An 18,524-nucleotide genomic window follows, 5' to 3' on the forward strand; every position below is an offset into this window, starting at 1 on the left:
GAATAATGGATTACACTTGCTTCAACTAATGCAGTCTTATACAAAAGTCCTGAAATACATTTGACCTTCATTTAGGTTTTAGTGTACATTTTTCATTGATTAAACCATTTAGAGGTTGCCGTTTTTGGTGCTGGCTCGATAGTGGATATCTGCTGTACAACTGTATTTGTTTTAGGAACTAGCTTCAACTATTTTTACTTATTGATTAGCTAGTCATGTACCACATAACCTCAATGTCCTCGGTCGATTCCAGCTCTTATCTGCCTTCTCCAAAAATGACAAATCACAAAAGAGAAATTTGCATTCTTTTTTTATTCATCATTTGTGTGAAGTATATTATGAAAATATCTTCCATATAATTCTTCATTTTCAAGTAACTTATTATGCTGTTTTGCCTGACCAATCAATCAAACCCAAAATATATTGAGTTTCCTTTCAATCGACAAAGACATTTGAGAACAATTGATAAGTTGTAAACGTTTTAAAGGATTATACAGTGAAGCTTTAGCTATGTGTGCCTAATTAACTGCTAACGTATGTTTTTGATATACTTTCTTGACTTCCCAGACTATTTAAAATAACAACCGATACAGATTTGTTTACATTTATTGGATCCCCAAACTCTGTTCCAGAAGAACATTGTTCTCCAAGAGTTAAATGATATATTAAATCCATTTATCTCAGTGACCTTAATTAAATATTGCACTGTAGTGAGTCAGGCTTGCTGTGATTCATTCTCATTAAATGTACCTCAGCTGAACCGGCTGCCTTTTATGTGAAGGATCTCACGTATGCACATACCAGTGGTGTCAAAACTCTCCAGCCTCCTGCCGTGTGAGATAAGACCGTGTACGTAAGACGACCCACCGTTTTTATATGGAGAGAAAACACACACACACAGCGGTCGCAACAGTGTCATAAGCACACAGCTGCCTGCAGTGTGGGATTGTTGTTGCCAGGTCAGTGAACGGTTGTTTTAGACTCTGTGGACCGGAGCCAAGCCAAACCAAACGGTCCAAAGCTGGACCCTCAACGCCAGAAATTCACCAGATTGAATCCGTCTGCATGTGTTCACACCTGTATACAAATATGTTTCATGACCACCTTTTTTTATTGGTTTGAATATAATTAGCTTTTTTACGATTTAAGCATTAAACCATTGCTAGTTTGCAGCGTATGATACTCTGAACAAAATAATGAGCTGGCAGTCATTTCAAATATAACCAAGCAGTGCAATTATACAGAAATACAACAATGCAGACAACAAAGGAAAAGAGAGTATCTCGTTATCTTCTGGTGTAAATGAAGCCAAAATTGGCCCAAGGCTGTTTCCCGCAGTGTGGCGCTGACCCGGCCCAAAGATTGTGTAAATGGAAATTGTCTGTTAGGCAGCTGAAATAACAACAGCTTCTACAGAAAAACGTTTTTTTATTCATGTGTTGTTATTTTTCCTAACGAATATCAAGGGCATTCAAATCACATTGCAAAAGAAAAGGCCATACGTAGAAATATATATATATACACAATATTTTCTTATTATTTTATCTATCCAGGAGTTATGTAGAGCATCACTAGGTTAATCGATTAAATTAATCGGTAACTGTTTTGATAATCAAGCAATCGGTTAAGTCATGATTAGATTTTCAAGCAAGATTTTCAGCTTCACAAATGCAAGTATTTTTAGGTTTTTCTTGCCTTTTTATGTTATTATATTAAATATTGATTTAATTTAATTGAGTAATGATCGAAATAAACATTCACTTTGAAAACGGCAACTCGTGCTTTGTGATGTTGCATGTTTTGTTCTATTTTCTGAAATATATCAGCTTTTTGACAAAACAATGGGTATACTTTCCACAGTAAAAATATGTGTTGTTGTTAAATCAAATTACAGGTTTTTGTATCAGTTGTAGGATATTGCTTGGTTTGCCAGGTATTTAATAGATTGTGCAAAGCGACTGCCATCTGTTTCCGTAAATTTCTTTTCAATTAACACCCATTGCCAGAAGGAGGTCACAGTGTAGTGACGGGGGATCTGGGGAAACAAGCTCTTAATTTAGCTGTAGATATCTAACATCATCTTTATTATAACTGTAAACTGCTGCAAAATGTTGGATATGTTTTGTGTTAAATTTAACAGAACGGAACAGCTGTGCTTTGAGTGTCTGTTGGGTTGAAGTAATCGGGGGGGGGGAGAGCATGTCCTCAGTAGGTCGAAGGCAGTACTGAGTACTCTAACCGTACAGCATCAGCTGAATGTGTCAGGCCACAGGAGAGTCTGCACAGCGATAAAAGTCACATGACTGGAAATACAGCATGAACAACTGTCATAGCCTTCATCTTTAACCTCAACCACCATTTTCCTCCTGGTTGGAGGATTTATGCGTTAGACTAAATCTGTGGTTTTCAGTTAAAAGTTATCGGAAATTCCCAAGCAAGCGCTAAATATGTTTCACACATTGTTCTCTATATCTTAAATGGCAAATGCCCACTCAAAAGTTAAAAAAAGTAGTGAAAATGAATACCTTTTTAGAGTGTATTTTGCAGATCAGGCAATTATTTGAATGTGTTATATTTTTTTAATACATCCTTAAAGGTGGGGTAGGTAATTCACTTCAGAAACACTTTTTGCTATATTCCATGGAATGCTCTTAACATCCCGATAGCAATGAATATATTAAATGCTTTTACAATAAATAAATTAAAAAAAATTCATCTGTGGAAGCCGTGGCGCTGTAAAGAGCACGATCAATCATCTGCCTCGGCCCGGCTAAAATAACTGGATGGCCTACCTGCCTGTCAGCCTTCCATCTGTGCACAAACTTATCTCGTGCCCTCATTGGTCATGTGCGCGTTCGTGTGTGTTGGAGGAGGGGCTCTGTAAGGAAGTCTGAAGGAAGGGGCAGATTTTTTTCGGCTGCATACTTTAAAATTCTAGCGCACTCGAGCTGGTTTCTCCATTCTTACCTACCCTACCTTTAAGTTTAAAATATCATTAAATGTTTTTATAAATCACCAATACAAAACTACCTACAGTGACCAAAAAAATAAAAAGACCACTCTGTTTTTCAGTTAATAACTTGTTTATTGTATATGTTTTATATAACCAAGTTGTCCTTGGCTTATATGCTGTCCATTGGTTAATGCACTTGCGAATACTCTCACTGACAGATGAGCTAAAGTTAATGACTACATTTAAAGGTTCTTGTTCAATAAAGAAGAGGAAGGACGACAAAACAGAAATCTCATTAATCTAGTTTGTTTGATCTTCTAGTTTAATGATTTCCAACCTAAAGAAAAAGGAGCCAAAATCTGTAGAAACAATCTACCCTGCCGGTCTCAGATCACGGTCTATGTACTTAGTGATCTGTTCTCACCTTGTTACTAAGACTAATGCTCGGCAAATGCATGAGCTGATAGATTATTTCGACCTTGTCCTCAGAGCGGAGCTTGGATTTGTCAGTATAGCGCTCGTTGACTTGAGCTGAAGAGAAGAGTTATAAAGTCTGTTTGCTGGCAGCATCGAGTGATTTAAAGAAAGCTGCTAACACTGCTCTGGAGCCATGTATCTCAGACCCAGGACTGCCCCCTAAAAGTCAATGTTTCCTGTCATTACTTGAGAGCAACCCAATCCCCAAAACAATAATTTAGTGCTTTAAACACTGCTCCTTTAGCCGTGTGATAGTACAGAGAGGAATACAGGAGCGACTATATTGCGGGATGTTAACGAGACAAACCATGTGCTGTCATCAGCGTTTCTGCCAGGGGGGCGTCTTGCCGTCATTTGACGTCCAAAGAAATAAATAATTTGAGTTTTTATCGCTTGAAATGAGGGACAAGGACATCCCTCTGTTGGAGGGGCAAAGGAGTCTGGTGGGATTATTTTCGCCGCCAGCAAAGCGTGTTTCTGTGACGGAAAGTGTACTGCCGGCGAGCCTTGACGGGGGGTGCGAGTGGAGCACGCGAGTGAACTGCGAGCGCCGGAGCCACACAGCGGCGAAACTGAGGCTCCGTGGTAAACTGTGGTAACACGAAGAGCCGTTTAGGAGCCGAAAGAGCCGGCTCTTCTTAGTGAGCCGAGCCAAATGGTCCGGCTTACTAAAAAGGGCTGTAATTAGAAAGGAAATAAATAGTAAAGGGTAATAGGAAAGAGATAGTATCTATAACTTAAGGGACGGCTCAATTCAAAATTCAAGTCACGTGACACGGCAAAACCGCAGAGACTACAGCTCCACATCATTTAAGAATAGTGTTTCTGAATGAACCCAGCACATCCGAGATACTTAGGCCTCACAAATCCCTATGACCTACAGGCTTATAATCATATTTGAAAAAAAAAAAACCATCTGTAAAAACTAGAATACCCTGTCATTTCTGGTATGCTGAGACAATCCTCTGTCTGTCAGTCTGCTTTGTCACTGTTATGATGCTCTTCTGTCTCATTTGGCAGCGTGCTTACAGCTGGTGTTTTGATGTATTGTTTTAACACAGACACAGATGGAAATGACAAGACTAGTACTATCCTGTGTAAGCTTTTTGTTCCGTGTCAATTGAGCCTCATTCAATCCTCGTATAATAGAGCGAAGACAGTTGATTTAATAATGTTCAACCAGAGGCTTCGGGATTTCCTCATTCTATCTCTGTAGTCTTACTTCCTTATTGCACCGTCTCGGTTTCCACAGCACCGTCAGAACATAAAGACAACATATGGAGAGGGATACTTTACTTAATGCAGCAGAAGCATACTGTTTGGTGTTTTAGTGAGCAGTAGTCTGGACATTTCCATCAGTGTGAGACAGAGCAAGAGACGTAAGTGATACAGATCAATACTAAATCAATAAAGCTCAATGTCATTTCTCAGATCAGGCCGGCAAGCTCTGCTCGGGCCGCTCTGTGTTGTAAATAACATTGAAACACTTTGCGCATTTTATGGCGAGGGAGAAATAAAGATTTACTGTAATTTTTAAACATCAGAGTATCATGATCCTGGATCCTCAGCTGACCCTCATTTTACATTCTTACTTCTAAATTAAAAAAAATTCATAGGTAATAGTGAAATGATTTATTTGTGAGATGTTTTACTAACAGAAACATTGCAAAGCCTTTTAAGAAATGCCCTAAAAGTGGTCGAAAATGTGGGTCCAGAAAAGATTAGAGCTTTTGTAATTAATATATTAAGTTGGGCGTTAAGGTTATATATATATACAGAGATTTTGCAAAACTGTTAATCCTGTTGTAACTGTTTCTTTAAACACCCTGTTTTGGATAAGACCAATGTGGGCAATGTTGCAAATAAATGTGAATTATAACTTCAGTCATATTAAACTGGAAACAACCTATGCATGAATGTGTTGAAGTGCGTTGAAAGAGAATGTACTATATCAGAATAATTCAAAATAAGATGAAATAAATGATGCAGAGGCTTTGGCTGTAAAACAATCGCTAATTTATGCACAGATAATTCATGCAAACATATTCAGTGTAATCGCGGCCCGAGTGTCAACAACAACTCTGGTGCAACAAAAGGATGAAACGACGCTTAATTACTTTAAGCCCTTATTTATAGTATTTATTAGCCATTCTTAATCTTTTTCCTTTAGTTTTAAGTCGTCTGAAACTCAACACAACATTATATTGTGAGAAAACCAATAAAAAAGGTTTATTAGTGAAGCCGGTGAGCTTGCAATGATGTTTTGTAGTTGAGCGTGACCTCTGAACAGCCAACAGAAATAATAACACATAGTTTTATTATGTTGTACATCAACATTGCTTATGAAGTTCACACAAAGACGATGACTTTAAAGACCAAACACAGAGCTCAATTACAAATAACAGAAACAGACATTTTAAAACGAGTTTTCTGGTTGCAATAGACATTATCTTAAGCTTTTCTTTTGACTCAGGTTCTTGTTTTCTACTAACTATGTGCCCGTTCACCCAGATGGCAACCAATCAAACTTCATGCAAATGTCCGAAACAAAACACTCCACTCACACATTTGCCAACACAGAGGCGCACTTGTTTCCACTGTAGGCGTTCAAACTTTTTTTATGCAGTGTCACAGTCCTTCAGGCCGGCAAAGAATGGATCTTATTTTACCGTCTGCCCTTTGGAGCACTTGTATGGAATGACAGCACTTCTGTGAAAGGAGGTGGAGAGTGACGTGAAACCATGATAACCCGGAGTGCACTGAGGCAGGGAGAGACTATTGGACCACCAGTTCAGAGAAACAGCCTCCTCCTCAAGCCGATGCTATTAAACACGGCTCTGAACCCTGGCAGTGGAAGTGCACAGTGCCAATTAACCACAAGCTGCAGAAGTGGTGGTTGCATGGGATGAAACTACACATTATGCAGGAAGTGTGAGTTTACCTAATTAAAGGGCAGGCATATTTTTCTTAAATGATTACAGAAACTTCAGAAATAGACGTTAATGTGCAACAAACATAAACAGAATGGCCATTACAATCGAACATTCAGTACATTTAGTTCTTTAGTTTGCCAAAAGATGGAAGATTTCAATTTCCTGTCAAAGAAAAAAAAAATCAGCATATCTCCGTCTTGAACAATGAAGAAACATAGACTGTTTGACAGTTTGCATGCATAAATAATCAATTATTCATTATTTAAATGATGGACGATTATTTTTCCTGGAAATCCTATTATTTCAATGGTACATCAAATATGGTCGGCTGGATTATACATAAAACAAGCTTCAGCTATGTTCCTTCCCTCAGGCATATTGATCAGATACTCAGACTTCAAAGAACTTTCCGAATAGAGCTTTAAAGGTGCAGTCCGTTTACCATATGACAGTATAAACTAAAAAATAAGTCTTTAAAAAGGATCATTATTTTTGTTTGACGGTCCCTTCATCTTTGAAAGTGAATAATGGGAAGATCCTGATAGTTTGGTCGGAATAGAAGATGGCAAGTCCTGAAAAAAGCCTATGCATGTCCCCCGAAGACATGTGCTTATTAATTTATCACTGACAGCACTGAGCGAGGCTGTGGCAGCGAGCTGCTGCTGCTGCTGATTCAAGGGCAAACACCGGCTTTACTACCCCCATATTTTATTCCCCCTCTCTTCACCTCATATACTCCTCTTCTCCTGCCACCTCCTTCCTCCCCACTGCTTCCTATCTTCTAATCTTCGTCTGCCATTATCGTTCTGATGCTCTTTTATTCTCCGTAACGCTGCCTTTCCTTTTCTCATTTTCCCCCTTCATCCATCTGCATTCACGCCCCCCAGCCTGTCTTGACATGCTGCTGCTGTTATCTGCCTTTAAGATACAACCAAGGTTTTAAAAGTGTAAGCAATAGCCGCTTTCACACCAAGTACTTTGCCGTGCTTAGTTCCCCCATGGAACTAAAGAGCAGATCGCTTTCACACCGGAATAAGTCCCTGAGGGAAGATTACGCAAATGAAGCCGCTGACTAAACACTTCTCTGAGTTTTACGGGGCGTGGTTTGCAATTCGCCCAGCCAATCAGAAATTGGAACTTTTTTCTCCCCAGGAAAGTACCACCTCTCTAGCAGGCACTGAAAAGGGGGGAAAAGTTCTCATGAACCAACTTCTCTTTTTGGTGTGAACGCAAAATCCCTGGAACTATCGGAACTAAAAGGGAAAAGTACTCTGATGTGAAAGCGCCTAATAATGACCCACTACATCCTACAAAGCCTCAGAGGTATCAATTGTAAAATAAATGTGTGCAATCAAATCAATAATTGATTGTGTAATTATCAGTAGCTTCATTTCATTGATCAATTATTGACCCTACATTACGAAATTGCTGACTTAATGCTAATTGTGCTTTTAATATTACTGAATTATTTATCTGAAATAATAAAGTAAAAGGCAGTTGTAGTAACTGAATTTGTAGCTGTATGTCAATGGTTTCCTAAGATCTTTGGTGTGTGGTGCAGTGGGTTGTGTGTTGGTGTTCGGATCAGGGGGTCACAGGTTCAAACCCCACTGCAGTCAGCATGTTGTTGTGTCCCTGGGCAAGACACTTCACCCCAAATTTCTCAAATTGTAACTCGCTTTGGATAAAAGCGTCTAAGAAGGGACATGTAATGTAATGTCATCTTTATTGAATTAGGGTAATTGCTATTTATATTGAAGTGTCAACCTTGCTCCGCCCTTTTTCCAACTTCATTTCCACCGCTTTTTAGAGGAATTGCTCGGATGAAGCAATCCCCATGACCTTTAAGCCAAAAAAAAGGCATGTGTCAGAAGGTGGCCAAGCAAGAGCTTTAATGCATGACTATGGCTGTCGTCTGTACGCTGACCTGCATATTCTATCAGGAGAATCTGCATTATGCAGCATGAATATCAAAAGACAGGAGTAAGAACCATTAGTCAGTCAAAGAGAAACATGTTAGGTTATCAATGTAAACAATTAGGACCATTTAAACTTAAGTCTATTTATCTTACTTATCAAGCTCAGTGCCAACGTCTTACAGTTAAAAATGTGCACCAGCAGGTTTTAGCTCGACTTTAGGGCGTGTTAGGTGTGTTTGTGGGTTTTAATGGGTCAGTTTCCTCTTTGTATTACTTGCTTTACACCGCAGTCTCATTTGCAAACATTTCCTTCTTTGAGCGCCTGTCTATAAGCTCTTAGTCCACAGAGAGCTGTTTATTCGCTGCTCACACTGTGACATTAAACACTAGTTTCATATTAAACTTGTTATTAATAGACTTCCTGTAACTCAGTTCCTTGCAGTTAGGCAGTTTAACATCCGGAATGGCTAACCACCTAATGTCAGCTGAAGATTAACTATCTTCCCATCCGGTGACACTTTAAGAAGTGTTGTAGCCTACGTTTGAGTGAATGGGGAAGTTTCAAGGTAAATGCCACTATTTTGTGCGCAGAATGGCATTGTGGTTTCACATTTCAATTAAATATGTTTACCATATTGCCCTCAATGTACGACAACCTTCATTACAGTTATTGGCTGCTTTAAAGATGAGTGGTTGTTGAGTTAAGTCCAATGGCTCATATCTGCAGATGCATGCAGGCAGTAAAGATTTCTTCTTATTTGGGATCTGATTGTGTTTGTCTCTTTGCTCATTCATATACTAGTCACACTCCCACTTTTGCACACTGTGTGTTTTTAAAGGTGTGTCATTGTTTGGATCTGACCAGTCATACCAGAGCGAACAAGGAAGTCATTTAGTAGAGTCACAGGTTGTACGTGTGGTTAGTGCTCCTAATAACCCAACACAGTAGACAAATACAGAAATACATTCGATCTGCAGTGGACTTTACGACCAAAGGTCAGTGAGTTTATGTCTGTTGCTTAGAGCTGTTGTTCTGCTTGTTCAAAGATTTAAGTAAACACACTTAACTCACTTCTCTATAGATTTGTTTGTTTGTGAGGTTCTCGTTTGTGAACTGTTATACACTTTTAATCATCCCTTTACCTATATATTTCTTACCCTTTGGGGATCGTCCTCTTTGAAGCAGGAATGTGATCGATGTTGACTTCTGAAGATAACTCCTGCGGTCCGACCTTTCTCTCTTTGACTTTAAACTCCTCTGATTCAAGTTGACCAGGACAGTCAGCCCACTGATGATAAACTAGGCAGAGTTGAACCGCTTTGATCTTTTTAGGATTTCATAACATGACCCAACTCGGAGGAAATTAGATGATTTATTTATGACCTCTTTTTGAATATTAAATCTTCCGTTTTTTGGTTGTGCACATTGTTGTGATAGCACTGAGGCTATTTGGCAGATCTCAGATTAATCACAGCAGGGTTTGTATTCTCATATGACTCTTTGACTTTATTCTCATAAAGCTGCCTTCATGAAATATGAGTGTACTCTTTTGTTTGTTCATGCAGAAGAAGGTATTGCTTACTTCTGCGATGTTTTTCCCCAATAACTAATATTAAGTGAATTAGTAACGGGATCACTCAGTTAAATTAAATTATCGAGGACGCCAGGGTATGTCTAAATCGGCTCGTTTTGTTGCTGTGTGTTTAATATTAAGTATTTTTTAAGTATACCTCACAGGTTCAAAGTGTATTGTAGTTATTGAATCAGTGAAGTCTCCGTTAAAGCACATTTGCGCTAACTGCTGCCACCCTGCAGAGTGCTTCATCTCCGGGTATGTGCAGGTGCCGCTTTTAGAAGCAAACTGAAATCTGATATACAGTAGGCTTATTTAAATTGACTGCCGCAACTACTGTGGTTGAGCCATTATTGAGAACTTAGTGCGAGTCAACATCAAGAATCAAGATACAGGTACCCTTCCATACCAGACAATCTGCTTTCTTTCGTCAATGTTTTTTTCTGTGCCCTTCTACCTCTTAGACCTAGAAAGGGTTATTAACGCCTTTGTTACCTCGAGGTTGGCTCTGTACGTGGGTATGGACCAGGCGTCAATTAAACGCCTGCAGCTAGTGCCGAACGCAGCTGCACGTCTACTCACTGGCCACAAAAAGCGTGACCACATCACCCCAATTCTGGCCTCACTGCACTGGCTTCCAATTCGGTTCCGAATTGATTTTAAACTCCTTTTATTTGTTTTTAAAGCACTAAATGGGCTGGCTCCGGCCTATATAGCTGAACTCCTCCATCGCCACACCCCAGCCAGAGCTTTAACGTCTGGTGACCAGCTGCTGCTGACAGTGCCCAAGACCAGGCTCAAAACCCGAGGGCACCGAGCCTTCGCAGCAGCTGGCCCCAGGCTCTGGAACACTCTGCTCCTCCATGTGAGGTCGGCCCAGACCCTGGGGGTTTTTAAATCTACTCTTAAAACACACTTCTTCTCCCTGGCCTTTTAGTCAGAGCGGAGCACGACTCCTGACTTTTCCCTGTTTTTTATATATCTGTTGTAATTTATTGTCTTTTATTGTGACTGTAGTATTTATTACATGTACAGCACTTTGGCCCGACCAAAAATCGCTTTTAAATGTGCTTTATAAATAAACTTTGATTTGATTTAGAAGCTCAAATATCATATATATTTATTTTTGTCATAGACTGGTACAGGATTAAACAAAGCATTTAACCTAAGACTATTGGAAAGCTTGCACTAACCTGTGGTGTCTTTGTTAGGGGTAGAGAATCAGATGTTTGACACTGTATTCCTACTGAGTGTTCAGGCCAATATCAGCACTGTGTTTAGAAAAAAGTGAGTGTCGTGTATTGCTTTATTTCCGGTGAGACAAAAAAAGTTTGGAGTTGTACATCCAGGAGATTGAAAGCTTATCAGATGCCAGAACACAGCATAGCGTTTATAAAGCTATGAGCAAACATTTGACAGCTCTAGATGTCTTGTGACAGTTTATTGAGCTTTGATGATTGCTATGTAAAGAGTAGAAGAACCCTTTACCTGGTACAGAGTAATCTAACAGAAATGAATGAGGTTTACTAACCCTTTTTACAGACTTATGTCTGAACATTCTTTAGTTATATGTCTTCCCTTATAAACCTTTCTCCGTATTCTCAAATTCCCCATGGGCTTTTTGCTCTTCAGACTTTACGTTTTCTCTTTCTCACTTACTTTCTCTTTCTCACTCTTTAGTGCACCGCCTCAACTTTCTCAGTTTCCCTTCTAACAATGGGCCTCATTGTTGAGCGGGAGGTCGTCAAGCATGATATCGGGGATTAAGACACACAGACAGACAGAAGGAAACACAGACAGAGCTATTCTAGACTGTTCCATTACTGACCAAATCCTCACTACACAGGCCTTTTTAAGGTCAGTTTTCAATGCAGACGAGACGCTGGTTTGGGAACATTGAGTTCCTTAATCTCCGAGTGTCATTGTCCTCTTCTGTCTGCTACAGCCCAAGTGTGTCATGTTTTAAAATCAAAAGACCACCCTCGCTTAAAAGAAGTCTGCACTATGATACTGTGCTTTTTAGGTCCCTTGTTGGCTGTTATAATCAACAGTATGTAGTTATCCTTTTTTTCTTATTTATTCAGTTAGCTGAGAACAATGCTATCTGGTCTGTGGTACCTATTTTGGGTTTTAATTGTAAGGGACCTCACAAATACAAGAATTTCTGCTCCAACAGTGGGATTTTCTTTAGCTTTTTTAAAGAGGCTCAGGACCCGGCAGTGCCAGTTCAGTTGGTCTTGGAAAGAACAGAGGCAGCTGAAGAATGGCTTTAGAGGACTCAGAAATCCTCATGAGCAAACACAAGATTCTGAAACCCCCGTTTAATAAGCTTTGGTATTAACCTGAAAATGAAATTCAGTTCTTCAGCCGGCTAAAAATAAAAAGTTTGTTTACCCCTTCTTCATTTCTCAGAGTTCAGTAAGAGGCCATATCAATTATAACACTTCTCAGGTATTCACTGAAAGGATTCACCATATAAGACCGCGAAATGGGAACATAGCGAAAAGGAAATATTATCCCAGAGATGGAAAATCACCCATATTGGTGGGAGGTGAAGATTAATCCTGCTTGGGTTAAGTTAACTTCATATATAACACACCGTGCCAAGCAATATCTGGTCCTAACTAGGGCTGATATACTAAACGTCTATCTTCCATTACTCAGACGATTCTTTTCTAGACTGATGAAATAATGGTTGTAAACAATTTTCTCAGAAAAAATAGAGAACATTAACTATTTCGAGTGTCTCGTAGTCCAATGTGATGTATCTCCAGTGAATGTATAAAAAGGTCAAAGATATTCCAGGATTTTGTCCTAACAGGGGGGCTGCGCCCTCTTACTTTCAATGTGCGCCCTCATACCGAAATGCAGACTTCCCCCGTAAAATGTTAAAGTGATGCCAGAAAATAATATTTCTGCTGGTCAAAAACTTTATGATTAAAAAAGAATATATGAAAATCCTGCCGAATAGACCGTCAGACAGCATAGACAGCTTTGTTCTCCGACGACGCGGTGTTGTTTACGTCTGCGGCACCATTTTGTATCCGGGCGCCATCTTCTCTCGAGAATTTATATATCTTATGTACAAGATCAGTGCCACAGTATTGCCCTCGTACTATGTTTGTCAAAAAAAAAGAAAAGATATTCAGCATTTCCTGCCACTTTTGCATGGAAAAAGTATTTTTAATATCATTTGTAATTTTTAGCTTTGAACAATTCAAATCACTTGATACTTAAATACTAAATCAATATGATTTTTCTTCACTCCCTTTTATCACATTTCTAAATCACTCTCTGTCTGACTCTTAGAAGAAGTACTGTCACTGTGTCTTTAATATTTGACCATATTATGGCCACACTCTCAAACAGGCAGGGACTGTTTTTCTCTTCATGCTCACTGGGACCACCTTTAATCTTATCTTGCATATAACACCCTTCTACAACGCACACTTTTGACAGCCTTATCCATCAAACACATGCTCATTCACAGGTATACCGCTACCATATGAAATAACACACTCTCATTCAATTTGCAGCAAACAACACACCTAACATACACGGATCCGATGTGACAGTTTTCCCCACATTCACAAGGGCATGTACGGACATGCCCATGAAATGCAGAACTCACACACACACACACACACAGCGATCACACTTTTTGTTGTTTCTGGTAATTATCATTTCGATGTTCGCCTCGAGCTGACGCTGAATTCAGACGACGTGATATCTCGTTCCTCGAAGTAGGAGGATAAGATTAGATCAGAAGGAGAGGAGTGGATAAAGGAAAAGACAGGAAGGTGCAAATGGTTTAGTCATTGTCGGATCAGAGGCTTTTTTTCTACTTATCTAGTATATTTTGCCATAAATACCTTATGTTAGAATTAAAATGTTGTCAACGCTCATTCTGTGATGCAATCTTTTGCCATTATTTGTTGTCTCTTTGGTCACCTGCCTCCAATTTGTATAAATGTTTAATACGGTTTTGTTCATAATTTATTTTATCTAGCCAACTTGACAAAAGGCGTTGAGAACAGAACATATATCTACATGGAACATCTTTAAAAACTGCATTTTATTACAATAGAAAGCACTAACTAAGCAGATGTTTGTAACTTAACAGATGTCTTTTTTTTCTCCACCTCTGTCTACCCTCCCCACCTTCTTCTTTTCACTCTATTATCTCCTTGTCTTTTGTTCCCCCTCCCCTTTCTCGTCCCCCTCTGTCTCTCCTCAGTGCAGATATTAGGGAATCCTGCAAGGGGGATTAGCGGTCCGTCAATGAGGAACTACCGGCTCATCTTCTGCCACAACCTGAAGCAGCCATAGAGGGTTTGGTGGTTCACTGGCTAGAGGGGGAGAGCATAGGATACACTTTCACTGCTGCACGGTGAGTTCTCTCACACACACACACACACACACACACACACACACACACACACACACACACACACACACACACACACACACACACACACACACACACACACACACACACACACACACACACACACACACACACACACACACTTTGCTATAAAAACGATTTGTATATTACAGTTAGGGATGCTCCGATCGCCAATTTTGGGGCCGATCGCCGGAATCAGTATCGGCCGATACCGATCGCGTGGGCATCCATTTAATGTGATGTTTAAAACAAAACACAATATTATTTGAGATGTTGTGTAACCTTAATTCAATTGAAATGAGACCAAACATTTGCTAATATTCCTCCTGGACTCCATCTGCCACTGTTTGTTTTCCGATTACTCACCAAGCGACCATCATCAAAGTCAAACTGAAAACTGAAATGAATGTTGCCAATTCTTTCTCGCTTTGCATCGATTTACGTCTCATTCTCTGACTCAGCTTTCACAGCATCGCCTTTGCATGGTAACTAAGGAGTGATGATGACAAGAGGACATGACAAATACTGTAGGGATAAGACTTAAATTAAAGTAATGGCCTTTGTATGCGGATTATATAACAACTGACTTTCACCCACACTGATTCATGTTTATGTAATTAAATCATCCACTTTGAGAGCAAATGGTTGTAAGAAAATGACATAATACTACCTTGTGCAGAGGGAAATCAGTGTGTGCAACTTTAGCCAGATAGTGTCAGGATTCGGGAAAAGGTAGGACCCAAAGGCAGAATTAAAAAAAAAGGTCAAGGAACAAAAGGCGAGCTTTATTTTGTAAAGCTGATGACTGAAAAAACATGACATAAAATAAACAGGTAGCAACCAAACAAAAACTGACCGTGAGCAACATGGAGGGAGACAGGAAAGACAATGAACCGACATGGAGCACAGGGGAAGACAAGACTAAATACAAAGAAGGGTAATCACAGGACAAGACACAGTGGGCAGGGGAGGCAGAAACACAGGGGCAACAGGTGAACACAATCAGGCACAGGAGAGAAAACACAGGAAGGAAGACGAGACGCAGGGAATTGCAAAATAAAACCCACGACAAGACAGACAAAACTCAAATCGTGACATAAAACTAAGATCGTGACAGATAGCTTATCAATCAGACTTCGTTGATAAAGCACCCTTCAAACAAATGAGGATGATCAAAGTAGTAACAAGTTAATAAAACAATCTAGAAAAAAACAAGTCACAATGGTCAACAGTAAAGTGTAAAAGTATACGTAATGAAGTAAATAAATGATAATTTAAAACATGACGTAAAAGCCAGACCAGGAACATAGACAGAATTCCTGTCAGACAGCACCCCCCCCTTACCTGATTCTGTCTCCTTCTCTTCCCGCCTTCTTTTCCCGCCTGCTCCCAAAATGCAGCACTACATTAAGTCTCTAGAATGAATTTTCTCCTCCCACACACTGGACCTTTGAATACGAGAATGTTATTAGGGCGTTGTTCACTATTTTAGAAACAACTTTTTTATTTTTTTATTTTGTAACAGTCATAGACTTCCCCATTCCTAGACACATAATTAACTTTGTTTTGCACTCCTCCTCCACCTGTTCTTCCTCCTTTAAATCTTTTTTTTGCTGCTCTCTATTCTCCGGTTTCCCTTCCTCCTTTTCTTCCCTGGTTTAGTGTGAGAAAGGTAGGTTCACACACACGTAACGGTGTGTAAAACATGCCACTCCCACATTTTTGCCGGTGCTGTTTCTAATTATTTTGCTTGTGAATAGCACAGCAACTTGCACGCAATAGGCTTCTCTTTTCCATTATTTGTCCAAATGACTGAAGATGACACGTGTCTTTACCACGCTGCACTTTCGAATAACCCTCCTTCTTTTTTCCTGAAGACGTGAGGTCTTGGCGGGGTTGTGGTGAGGAGGAGGCCATGAGGAAGAGCGTGTCTCCGTTGCCAAGGCAACGAGGCGGGAGCTCAGCAAGGCACTTCGCGTGTTTTTGGGCGTTCCTCTGGAGGATGTGAGCGGCGCACACACACTCCGCGGCCAAAATGAGGTTGCCTGCGCCTGGGTGAAACACATCGTCGACTTACATTGAAGAGCAGGTGAGACACACACACACACACACACACGCACCACGGCACAGCACACACAAGCACACAGCCACCCATCACCCGTATGTATACACATACTCATAGAGCAGTGACGCTAAAGAACAGAACATTCAAGAACATTTTTTTGCTGGGATTTATTGCCGTTTTAGGTAATATGTAGATTTTTTTTTAACTTTTGGGGCACCTACGAGTAGGTTGTCACATCATATAAATATAAATATGTGGATTCGATTTTGGAATTATTTGCCCCACAAAGCATTATTGCACCAGACCTAAAAATACCAGACACTAACATAGGCTAATGAGGTGCCAATGCGCAACCAATTTCAGTAAAATGTAATATGCCTGTAAACCAATCAAAATCACTATTGTATATATTTAGCAATTGAGCTCATACCCACTCAGCCAATGGTGATGCATATTGTTTGGCGGCAGACATGTATATCAGTCATTTGATTGTAGATCTTCTAACCCAAGAGAATGTCTGTAACATAATGGTCATCTGGAAAAGCGTATAGCAGCAGTTATTGACCGAAAAAAAAAAAAAAACGCAATACTAAGATTAAAGCAGCCTATTTTTATTTGAGATATATTCATTCAATCCAATTCAGCTTGTATGCAAAGCCAACACCGGATTATTTTTCATTCATTCAAGTGAACATTTTTAAATTTGACAGAGGTTTTTTTCCTCCATTTCAACCCCCAAAGCGTTGGCATTTTTATTGCTTTACCGCCGTTGTTTTTTTTTTTTCTTTTTTTTTTTTTTTTTTTTTTTTTTTTTTTTTTTTTTTGTTTTTTTTTTTTTTTTTTTTTTTTTTTTTTTTTTTTTTTTCTGTTTTTTTTTTTTCTTATGTTCAGTATAGTTACACAGGAACTTTGGTTTGACTGAAAATGCAGAACATAATGACAGCATTTTCAAGCAACGCTTTAACATTGAAATGGGAAAGGCAGGAAAATAAGGCTGTGAGCTTCAGCCCTCTTGAAAGTCGCTTATTGGTGTCCCCACGTTGAAGTACATAGCTTCTAATCGCTGCAGTTACATCTGATTGCCTTCTGAAGGATGTTACCGGTTCTCCTAAAAGCACCGCCTCCCCAGGCTAATTTGATGTCCATCAGCGATAAACCAAATATGTCGTCCCGCGGAGATCCAGTTTCTGGCGATAAGATGAACTCTGAATGGCACCACGGTCCGCTTGCCTCCTTCATTGCATAACACTTCTGTCACTAAAGTTCTTTCCTAGTGAAAACACAAGAACCTGAAGCAGGACAAGAGCAGGCGCCTACCCATCAGCCTGGCTCCGGCCAACGTTCCCACATCCCAGTTCGCCCTGACACTTCCCTTTCAGAGGCCTGGCAGAGCAAGAAGCTTCAGTCTTATGTCACCGTCTTTTAACCCCAGCAGGTGGCAGTTCAGAGCGTCTTGCTCTGGAGGGGCTGAAGATTGGATAAACAAAGCAGCCCTCTTTGGGCCAAAAGATTTAAGTTCTTAAAACTAACCAGTTCAGCGCTCGACATTAATCATTTTGGCTGCGCATTAATGCTGGCTTCGTAACACCATCGCGTACCAAGTGCTGTGTGCATAACCCACACAGGCCGGTCAGCCAGACACCAAAACCCAGCCCCAAATCTACTTTGTTGTTTAGGACGCATTGGTTCTGTGCAATCCGCTGAAGAACTTAAAGGGGACGCTATCCACAGCGAAATGGCACTTTTGTTGATGTCATTATAACATAAATATGTGTCCCCGGTGCGTCGGGGACACTCACGCAGGCGTCCAGAAAATAAAACCCTCTCTCTTTTTCCTCCCGTACCCAATCTTTTAAAAACGGGTGTCACAAACGGCAGACACCAGATTCGCATCGCGAATACGTCAAATCGGCAGCGGACGCCACAGAGAGTTGCTATCAGAAAAAGCAATGGCCCTGACGTGTTTTGGAGCGCTAATACTTCGTCGTTTGTTTACATTTAGCAAGCCCGCTAGACACTCAGAGCTTAAGCTGTAACTGTAGAAGCAATGTGTTTTAAAAAGCAGGAACAATCAGAAAGGAACTACCAGTTGTGATAAACCTGCAAGAGAAAAGGATTTGAGCTCCATGCTGTTTCAGAAATATCCTTGACGTGGTTGTAAACAAGGTGGCGTTTTATCACAGCAGACATTTAAC

General features: G+C 40.0%; 1 long non-coding RNA gene across 5 annotated transcripts in view; it reads left to right on the forward strand.

The window, feature by feature from the left end:
- Window positions 1-18,524, forward strand: part of LOC104965561 (uncharacterized) — a 38,045-nt gene that overhangs the window by 2,322 nt on the left and 17,199 nt on the right. The window contains exons 1-3 of one of the 5 annotated variants that reach the window (XR_800540.1): window positions 9,182-9,278; window positions 14,094-14,246; window positions 16,142-16,353. This is a non-coding gene — a long non-coding RNA (uncharacterized lncRNA). Of the gene's footprint in view, window positions 1-9,181; window positions 9,279-13,306; window positions 13,347-14,093; window positions 14,247-16,141; window positions 16,354-18,524 lie in introns of those variants that run through there. The other 4 variants (XR_800541.1, XR_800542.1, XR_800539.1 and 1 more) reach the window with 4 other exon arrangements.

This window comes from Notothenia coriiceps, unplaced genomic scaffold, assembly GCF_000735185.1.
Source record: "Notothenia coriiceps isolate Sejong01 unplaced genomic scaffold, NC01 NC01_scaffold00037246, whole genome shotgun sequence".
Classification (NCBI taxonomy): domain Eukaryota; kingdom Metazoa; phylum Chordata; class Actinopteri; order Perciformes; family Nototheniidae; genus Notothenia; species Notothenia coriiceps.